This window comes from Aethalodelphis obliquidens, unplaced genomic scaffold (assembly GCF_003676395.1).
Source record: "Aethalodelphis obliquidens isolate GAN/ISIS:26980383/991018 unplaced genomic scaffold, ASM367639v1 scaffold6, whole genome shotgun sequence".
Lineage (NCBI taxonomy): Eukaryota > Metazoa > Chordata > Mammalia > Artiodactyla > Delphinidae > Aethalodelphis > Aethalodelphis obliquidens.
In genome coordinates, this window is record NW_020837950.1 from 2,184,595 (window position 1) to 2,194,498 (window position 9,904).

Below are 9,904 nucleotides of genomic sequence, written 5' to 3' on the forward strand. Positions count from 1 at the left end.
TAGTGGCTTCCTGGCTAATGCCACGTCTGGCCATCACAGGAACTCGCTGCTCCTATTTTCAACTCCCCTTGATTAAGATCTTTATACCTTCTAGGTATTATTTTTTAAAAAATCAATATGAACTAATGAGAACAAGCTTTCATTTTCCCTTGCCTTTAATGTATTTGTTCTTTTTAGCAATGCACTTCTATTTAATTCTGTCCAACACAAAATGTCTCCTGGGGGGCCTATACAATGTGTCAGACATTATTTAGACATAGAAATACAAAGATAATAAGATGCTTCTGCTTCTGGTAGGATGCATAAGCTCCTAGCAGACCAATTCTCTCACGGATAACAACTATCAACTCTGGAAAAATTAAAACAAAAAACCAAACAAACAAAGAAAAACCCCAACGACTTGAAGGAACTGGAGAGTGAACAAGAGTAGGAAGCTTCTAGAAAGGAATTGACACTTGGAAGAAGGAAACAACACTGGGTGAGTTTCCTATTTTACTGGCTTTTAGACTTAATGTGCCATGAGGGGTGGAATGGTTAAAATTCTATTTAAAAAAATTTACTGGTGAGTGAGGGGGGATCATGAAAAGGAAAAGAATCAGAGAGAGAGGATCCAAATTCTGTGCATAAACTCTGCCTGAATCTCTGTCTGACCCTTGAACAGTGCATGTGTCATGTAGATTGCAGACAGACGAAGGATGGAAGAACTGAACTGAGATTTGAGTTGCTGCCCAAAAGACAGAGTTTGCATGTTGAATGCAGCTAATTAAAGTATCTGCTAAAACAAAGTAAATACTCTTTAGAGGAGTATAGCATAACCCAGAGTCACCACAATATAACATTCACAATGTCCAGGATATGACCCAACAAAATCACTTGACATATGAAGAAACAGGAAAATGTGAAACATTCTCAAGAGAAAAGGACAACCAATGGAGACTGACCCCAAAGGGACCTAAAGATAATGAAGTGTGTTAAATAAATTAATAGACTACAATACAAACTCTGCATTAAGTATAGTCCTAAAGTGATAGACTCAGCACAGAGATGCTGAGATTGAGGATAATCTCAAATTGAAAAAACATTTGATGGGTTTTAAAAATCAAAGCGATTTTGAAAATCTCCTGTGGTCCAAAAAATGGAAACATCTGATTTGTGATTTTGTTACATTTACATTTTCTGCAGACTCTAGTGGGAAACCTTTGAATAGGTCATTCCAACTGTGTTTGCACTGCTAGAAGCACTTTACATTTCCCTTTTGGGTGGAATAGATTTCTGTGAGCAATTCAAACTAACAACAGTACTTAGAGATTAAAATAAATTTTCAATAAGAAAAAAAAAGGGACAGGAATGTTTCCTCATAAGAGTTAGTGTTTGAGCTGGAGTTGGAGTCATAGGACTTGAAAGATGAATAAGAGTTAAGGAAAACAGAGAGAGAGAACTAGGGGGAAATACCTATGGGGAGTGAGGGAGGGTATTTTAGAGGAAATAGATGGTGCCTTGGGAAAATCACAATAGTTGAAGTCCTCTTACCCTATTATTAATTGGTTCATCAAAAATGTTGGTGAAAGTGAAGAGTTATGGAAAATTACTTTTACATGCCTTAAGCATTTTATTTGAATTTAAAACATATAAATGGGTGTTATTTCACCAACCTTTTGATTTTAGCTCCAGACGTTGTCTTGTGATTAGTGTTCCATGTTGAATTTATTTTTTTTAATTAATTAATTTATTTATTTATCTTTGGCTGTATTGGGTCCTCGTTGCTGCATGCGGGCTTTCTCTAGTTGCGGCGAGCGGGGCAGCGAGCGGGGGCTACTCTTCCTTGTGGTGCGTGGGCTTCTCATTGCGGTGGCTTCTCTTGTTGCAGAGCATGGGCTCTAGGCACATGGGCTTAAGTAGTTGTGGCTCGCGGGCTCAGTGGTTGTGGCTCGCAGGCTCTAGAGTGCAGGCTTAGTAGTTGTGGCACATGGGCTTAGTTGCTCCACAGCATGTGGGATCTTCTCAGACCAGGACTAGAACCTGTGTCCCCCGCATTGGCAGGCGGATTCTTAACCACTGTGCCACCAGGGAAGTCCCTGTTGAATTTCTTATATAAATGGGTCCATATTGCATTGCACACTCTTTCCAGTTTTGACTTTTTTAAGTGAAGTGAGGACCAAGAACAGAAACCTTAAACAGAAACTATACTTTTGTAATATCCTCCCACCCAATCTTTACAGTTGCCTTGTTCACACCTCATCCAACAGCACTTTAGGGCAACTCATCTTAGTCTTTCCAAAGCATTCAGCCTAGTTTTCATAGAAATATTGTTTTCTCTCTGATATGTGTCTCATTGTGTAATTATTTCTATATATATATATATATTTATTACATAATGGCAATGACAAGTACAGAGACAATGGACTCTTGGTAAACAGACAACTGGACTTGTGAGAACAGAAGTGTATGAACCCACAAGAGAGCTACCAAACTTCTCTAGTGTCACTGAATGGAGAATTTTGGTCAACAGGGTGAAGAGCAGATGTCCTAATTTTGTATGAATGCTGCATAGCCCAAATACTTCTCCGATATTGTTGATTATTCTAACATTATGAATTGCAGCTAGTAGAAACAGATGTGTCGGTAGGGAAGACATATTAAAGAAGTCCGATCTAACAGTACACCACAATCAAGCCACACAGATGGATTCTTATCTAAAATTCTGTCAAAAACTGGTCATTTCTGGGTCATCTCTGTGCTCGCCAACTTCCTCCTTCAGAAATATCTCCATCAACTGTGGTTCTGCTCCCTGATTTCCTGTTCTCAGAGAATAACATTGGGTTGCTATTGTAAGTATGAGTTCAGGAAATTTAGTAAACATCGAATGACCTGAGTTAAGCATTTCCTAAAAAGTAGTTTAGAAAAGTCATTTAAATTCAGTTGAAATGTTTCATTAAAAATTTGGATTGGCAATCACATGTCAACAGCCTTCCGAAGGCACCTATGTTAAGAAGCTGAGCTGAAAAAAGCCTTTGGTTCATGTTTTCTTGAATGTGTCCTAATTTAGAAGTCAGAGGCATTTATTGGTTAGGACAGGGAATCAAAATGGAATAAATGTCATTTTCAGGCTAATGGCTCAAATAAAAGATAATAAGTGAAATAAGACAATATTCGTCGCAAAAATAAATCCTAAAAGATGGCTGTGGTAAAAGGAGGATTTATTTACATGTATATTTTAGCTGAGCAGTTTAAACTGATTTGGGTAATCAAGTGAAAAATCAGTAAGAACTAATGAAGAGCTAGTGAACTCTTTCTAAATGGAGAAAGCTTGTATATTACCCACATGGATTTGGTCTTTTATTTTGATATGATATTGTGCTCGTCTGAGTTTTGCTACTGCAGTAATTTGTATTATAGATTTAAATAATGATTCATAAACACTCTCACTTTTCTAACTTCTGAGTTTGGGTCACAACAAATATTTATTGAACACCTACTCTAAGCCATAGGCTGGACGAGGTACTGATCATGTGTTTATGAAGATGATTTTATTTGACACATAATTCCTTTGTAACCATCTGATCATTTAAGAAGAGTTTTATAGTATTCTCTGCATGTCTTGGACTTCTAGAGTAAATATATTGTTTGATCACATATGGGGCCTAATTCTTACCACAAATATTCTGATTGTAATAGAATTGCCTTGTCAGAATCCATTTCCTAGCTGCCATGTCATGCAGAGGGAATAACAAACATCTCTATTTAGGCTCTATTTGAGAACAAGGAGGGACCGATTCTTGTGCATCTTCTCACTAATCATGAAGATATCGTTTCAAAATATAGGTCAGTATTTTTACAGTATTACATTATCCAATATTTGGACCATTGTTTTTGCATTACATATCTGTTTAAAGTTCTCAATTTGGGGCTTCCCTGGTGGCGCAGTGGTTGAGAGTCCGCCTGCTGATGCAGGGGACACGGGTTCATGCCCCGGTCTGGGAAGATCCCACATGCCACGGAGCGGCTGGGCCCGTGAGCCATGGCCGCTGAGCCTGCGCGTCCGGAGCCTGTGCTCCGCAATGGGAGAGGCCACAACAGTGAGAGGCCTGCGTACCGCAAAAAAAAAAAAAAAAAAAAAAAAAAAGTTCTCAATTTGTTAGTGAACATCAGTCCTTTTCTTACTATATTTATCAACATTCAATACGCATAACCATTCCTTGCTTCTCTCCTTTTTTTTTTTTAACAGCAGCTTTATTCATAATTGCCAAACCTGGAAGCAACCAAGATGTCTTTCAGTAGGTAAGTGGATAAATAAACTGGTATATCCAGAAAATGAAATATTATTCATTGCTAAAACAAAACAAACAAAAAATACAAGAGCAATCGAGCCATGAAAAGACACAGAGGAAACTTAAATACATCTTATTAACTGAAATAAGTCAGTCTGAAAAGGCTCACACTGTATGATTCCAACTCTATGATAATCTGGAAAAGGTAAAACTATGGAGACAGTAGAAGATTGGTAGTTTCCAGGGGTTGTGGGGAGGGAGGGATGAATAGGCAGAGCATAAAGGATTTTTAGGGCAGTGAAACGATTCTGCATGATATTACAATGGTGGATACGTGTCATTATACGTTTGTCAAAACCCACACCATGCACAACACCAAGGGTGAATGAACCCTAATGTAGCTCTGGACTTCGGGTGACAAATGATGTGCAAATGTAGATTCCTTGCTTCCTGAAAGACTCATCCTTTATTTTCTTCAGTTCCACACTCTCTTGTTGCTGTTGTTTAATAGTGTTATTGAGGTATATTTTGTATGTCATAAAGATCATCTATTTTAAGTGTCCAGTTCAATGCTTTTTAGTAACTTTACCACGTGATATAACCATCATCATAAATCAGTTTAGAGCCTTTTCGTTCCCCTAACAAGATCCCCTTTTTCACCCCAGTCTCATCTTTCTTGGTTTTCCTCCCTGACTACTCCCTCACTCCTCTGCAGGCTCCTTCTCCCCTACTGAGTCATCAAAATATTTCCATTCTCAAGGTACTGCTTGGGCCCTCTCCTCTTCTCCTTCTGTACTCTTCCCTTAGGACCTCATTACGATCGTGGCTTCAGTTACCACCTAGATGCAGATAGCTTGTGCTGCTCCAAATCTGCATATCCAAAGGATCTACTAGAGACCTACATTATACATGTTGAAAAGGTACTTTAACTCCACATATCCAAATGCAAACTCATGGATTTTGTCCCACTTCTGGTTCTCAGTCTTAGCAAGCAGAGCCATTATCAATTAAATTTCCAAGGTAAGAACTCTTGGGGTCATCCTTGACAAGCTCCCCCTCTCTTGCTATCCCTATATTTAACATATCATCAGGTCTCTTCAGTTCTCTATCTTAAACATCTCCTAAATACACCCCCTTATGCTCGTCACTTCTGCCATTAGCCTCGTGCAGGATTCCTCTCACCTGGAATATGCAATAACAGCCTCTAACTTGTGTCCCTATCTTCTCTCTTCCCCTCTAATCAGTTCTCCATGTTGTAGCCAAAGTGAATTTTTTTTTTTTTTAAAGAAAGCACAAATCTGATCCAATAGCTCTCTGTTACTCTTAGATTAATATAAATGAATTAACACAGCTCATTGCATGTCACTACGCCTGCCCCTTGCTCCCCAGCTCTACAGCCCATCATTAATTTTCTTAAAAGTACACGTGTTCCGGGCTTCCCTGGTGACGCAGTGGTTGGGAGTCCACCTGCCGATGCAGGGGACACGGATTCGTGCCCCGGTCCGGGAAGATCCCACATGCCGTGGAGCGGCTGGGCCCGTGAGCCATGGCCGCTGAGCCTGCGCGTCCGGAGCCTGTGCTCCGCAACGAGAGAGGCCGCAACAGTGAGAGGCCCGCATACCGCCAAAAAAAAAAAAAAAAAGTACACGTGTTCCTACATAATACAAGGCTACCATATGTTTTCTTCTCTCCGCTTAAACCTCCTCCATCACTCACTTCCGCTCACCAGGTTAAACTCCTACCAATCCTTCAGATCCCAGCTTAGTCCACAGTTTCTCATGGAGACCTTCCCCACCCATCATCGGTCTAGATCAAGTTATCATCTTCATAGTTGTTTGAAGCCACCAACCTCATCTTCCCGAAAACAAAGCTGGAAAGAAAGAAACACAAACTGCTCTTAGCCGCACCAGCCAGCTCCACACTCTACTAGATCTGAGGCTTTCTTGCCTCCAAATTTTCCTCTTCCTTCTTTAACCAAAACTATGGACTGCCTTGGCTCTCTCTACCTTCCTGTCACTTCATGATTATTTTCCTCTTTTTCATACTTTCGACTAGTAGAGATTCCTATTTAGAATACGGAGACTTTGGGAGAAGGTTTTCATATCCATTCCATTCCATTCGCTAATTGCCATTTCTGTCATGAACTCTAATCTGTCCCAAGAATTAGGCAGAGACGTTCAGCCTCTGTTTGCAGCTTCACAAAGATTTGCACCAGACAGTAAATCCCATCAACAATAAACTCAGGCTCAGAAATCTGACCATGAGTAAATTTTTATTCACGACTGTTTACCAACAGTTTCACGTGCCTTTGCAGATACTTCATAAACAGTTTTCAAGGCAGTGTTTATGCAAAGGATTAGAGAAAGGGCAAAAGTCTCAAGGGAGAGACCTTACCAGAGCACATATCTCTCCAAGCATTAAATTGTCAACAATGTGAAACTTTCACTCCACCCTAGAGCCCAGCTTCCCAGCCAACGTTAGACACCCACGTGTGTTGGCAAAGATAAAGTCAACAACAAAAGCACACATGTCACATCTCCTGCAGAATGACATGACCACCACTGCTTGGGCGTGGCAGCCCAAGCCTGCTGGAAATGCTCACAGTCAGCACCCTAGAGAGCCCATCTCTTGCTCTGTGGCTGATGACAGGGTACAGAACGTTGCTTCTGAAAGCAGTGATAGCAAAGCCAGAAAGAGTCCCAACTGTTTGTTAAATGCCTAACGATTAACAGAAGCCCAGCCTGAGCCTTCAGGCTGCCACTCAGGGTAGTCTATTTAGTAAACAGTCAACCACCGATATCTGGAGCAGGTTGAACAGATGGCTCCAGGGTTCAGGCCAAATATGTTTCCCTCAGTTTCACACAGCTTTGGGTAATGATGGCCATAAAAATCAAGAAAAGCATAAACATAAACACTCTTCTCCCCCCTCCCTCCCCCAGGAACCCACAGGGGCTCCAATCTCTAGGTGATGAAATCTGACAAAGATATCAGCTTAGAGGGAGAGGGAGAGCCCGAGTGGGGTGGATTTGAAGTCATTAAAAAACTGTCTGTGTGATTGAAGACTGAGGAGAAGGATATGAAATCTGCATAAGTGTCTCTGCGTAGAGCACATAAAGGAATGGATACACTGGAAGAGCGTCAGGAAGCTCGGCCAATAGCTCAGAAACCTGCAGGCAGAAACCACTGGTTCTAAAGTAGAAGCACCTTGTGATTAAGTTGTAAATGGGACATTTGGCCTACCCACTGTAGAATTTCTCCATTACAGCCCAGATTCCAAACGCAGTAAGCAAGAAAATATCGTGAGCTATGAACATGGCGGGTTTGATATAATTATGAATATCACCTGTTGGAGACACACTCGGGATGCCTACTCACCAGTTCTGGCCCTGCCACTGAGCACCTGTTACGCTCTCTTTGCACTTGTCAAATGGGTATATAAAGTCTGACTTTGTATATTTCATAGAGTTGTTGCTAAGATACATGGAACATGTCTTCTGGGCCAGAGGGTATTGTAAATTCATGCTCTTAGGCCCTGATCGACTCCAAATAAATGTTAGATCAAGTTTTAAAAGAGAAAAATAAAACAGATACAACCCTCATTCCAAAACAAGGTAAACTTCTGCATGAATCAGAAGCACAAAGCAGGAAGCAAAGCAGAAGGTCTGCTCCCACCACCTGGATTATATATGGAGCTGAAATATATATGGAGCTAGTATAAAGCTCCATGCCTAGGGAAGAGGGAGGAAGCAGAACCAGCTGCCTGCTGCTGCCTGCTAGAGTGGGTGAGTGCATAGACGCTATCTTCAACCTCCAGAGGACAGGCACCCTGAGTTTCCAACAGAATGCAGGTTTCTAATCAAGAACCTAAGGTGTCTGCTTGAGACATCCACAAAATACAGAGAGAGAAACAAAATAAAACAAAACCCTTCTGCTCAAGATGCACTGATAAATCAAAATTCTAAAACACAGAAGGAAAAAGAAATCTAAGGAAGTTAGCTAACAACATAAAAATCAAGAGATCAATTTAGCCCTGAAAATTAGTTGACTGTTCTTTCACTGGCACCCATTATTCAAATGGAAAATGACTGAAAATGACTCTGTAAGCATATTTAAGGACATCTAAGAAATAGAGAAAGGAATGGCATCCATAAAAAGGAACCAAAAGTCATGAGACAGAAAGAAATAATAACAACAATAATAATAATACAACGACAATAATAAAAATATACAGAATGCATGAATTAATACAAATCCCCCAAATGACTTTCGGTTTCAGTTCTGACATGAACAGAGCTTGGAAGTCAACACTCCTGTCCTTATAACAACAAAAAGCTGAACAGATTGAAAATCAGCAACTTTTCATGAACTGATCAGAGAACTAGAGAGGTGAATTCAGAGAGTCACAGCAGCGATCTGATTATCTGTAGTAGAAGATACTGGAGCCATAACCTGGTAGCAATATTCAAATAGCAATTCCGATGAATTACTGGGAAACTGATTATAGACTAGCATGAGGGTGAGAAACTCCTGGGGATCTAGTCTCAGGAGGAATCCCCCCACAGTTTCATGGATTTTTCCTCCAGGAGCCCCACCATATTCTTATAGTCATGATCTGAGAAATATCTCTTTGTGGCTTGAGCAGAAGGAAGGAAAGAGTAAACCTTATGAAATACACGCAGAGCTTTTTTCCACAACAAATGCCTATTTTCCAGGGATAAGGATGTGTCAGAGCCTTATCCCAGTTGGGGAAAGGACATCTTTCCTATTTCATCCCCTTCTAGCCCTCTTGTTTCACCTAAGAGAGGGAAAAAGGCTGAGAAACAGTTGTGAAGGTCTCAGCTCAGGGACATAGCCCACTAAAAGAGAGTTTGATTAAATAAGATTATAGAACACTTTGTCTCTCCCTCACCTTCCCACCACATCCACAAGGCTCCAATATAATAACAGTGGATTACAGTTGAAAGAGCTGTTAGACAAAGACTCTCTCTGAGAAGAACTTCTTAGAGAAACCAAGAAAGAAACCAAAAACAAGGAGACTAGAGTAATTTGAAAACCCTGAACTCTGTAGCTACAGAAAACATTAAACAGAGCCCAACTTTTAGCCAGATTAATATACAACTTCACACCAAAGTCTTACTTACCTTAGTTCCTACTATCAGATACATCGTGTATATCTTTCAACAAAACATTGCAAGACACAGTAAAAGATAAGAAAAATCAAAGTCTAAAGAGACAGTGCAATCATCAGAATTGATAGGCTAAGAGAGGAGATAAAATTAAATCATATAAACAGCTCAATTAAAACCAAAGAAGGAAGAAAAAGAGGGGGAAAAAAACAACAAAGAACAATGCAACAAATAGAAAAGAGTTACAAACATGGTTGGTATTACTGTAACTATATCAATAATCACTTTAAATGTGAATGGTCTAAATACACTAATTAAAAGATAGGGATTATCAGAAGGGGTTAAAAAAAAACAAAATTCAACTATATGTTGTCTATAGGAAATTCCAGGGGGGAAAATGTAATGAAAAATCCAAAGGATGGAATAAACACCAGTTTGTTCACCATCAAAAAGGGTATTTATAAGATAAAGTTAAAGAATGGCATGCAATGTAGAGATTTTTAAAAGATT